Here is a 692-nt window from a genome sequence, read left to right on the forward strand (position 1 = left end):
TTACACAAGTTTCATTCCTTAGCTATAATTCGGGGGGGAGGGATGAATTTTCAACCGAGGCGCGCGTTCCCCGCGCCACTCGACGCTGTAACCAATGGAAAGACGATCGCTTGATCGTCCTTCCATTGCATGTGAAGGGGGAATTACGTTCTCTATTCATTCGTCCCTCTTCGTCATTCCAGCGAACAGAGAGAGCGAGAGAGAGAGAGAGAGAGCAATTTCGTTGCGCTCTTTTGTCTCGTAGAATGCTGGGGCGGGCACACACACATATGCTGCATATCACATGGATGTGCGCCCGCTTAAAAATCACTCCCCATTGGCCCACCCTTAATTGCCAATAACTTTTTAGGGGTGAGTCTGATCAAAAAGTGCAAGAGGACTTTTCTGCTCAGAATCACCCCCTGATCCTAGGGTGTTCAGATGTACATGTACTTCTGAAACACCCTGTATATGAACCGGCCCATACATAAAGGAGGAGAGCGGAACGGCGGAGGGGAAGGGGGTCTCCTGAATTTTAATTTAAGGATGTTCGACACCTTTTTAGCCAAAATTGACGTTGTTTTCATTTTTCTGGCAAATTATCGATGGGAGTGACGTGAAAAAATATAACGATTTTGTGGTTTGTCATTCTTTAATGGCTCACGAAGTTGCGTAGTGGTGCGATAATTTTCATGCGTTTTTTCTACAGTTTT

The sequence above is a fragment of the Diachasma alloeum genome, unplaced genomic scaffold, assembly GCF_001412515.2.
Source record: "Diachasma alloeum isolate Michigan unplaced genomic scaffold, Dall2.0 Dall_scaffold_00711, whole genome shotgun sequence".
Taxonomy (NCBI): Eukaryota; Metazoa; Arthropoda; class Insecta; order Hymenoptera; family Braconidae; genus Diachasma; species Diachasma alloeum.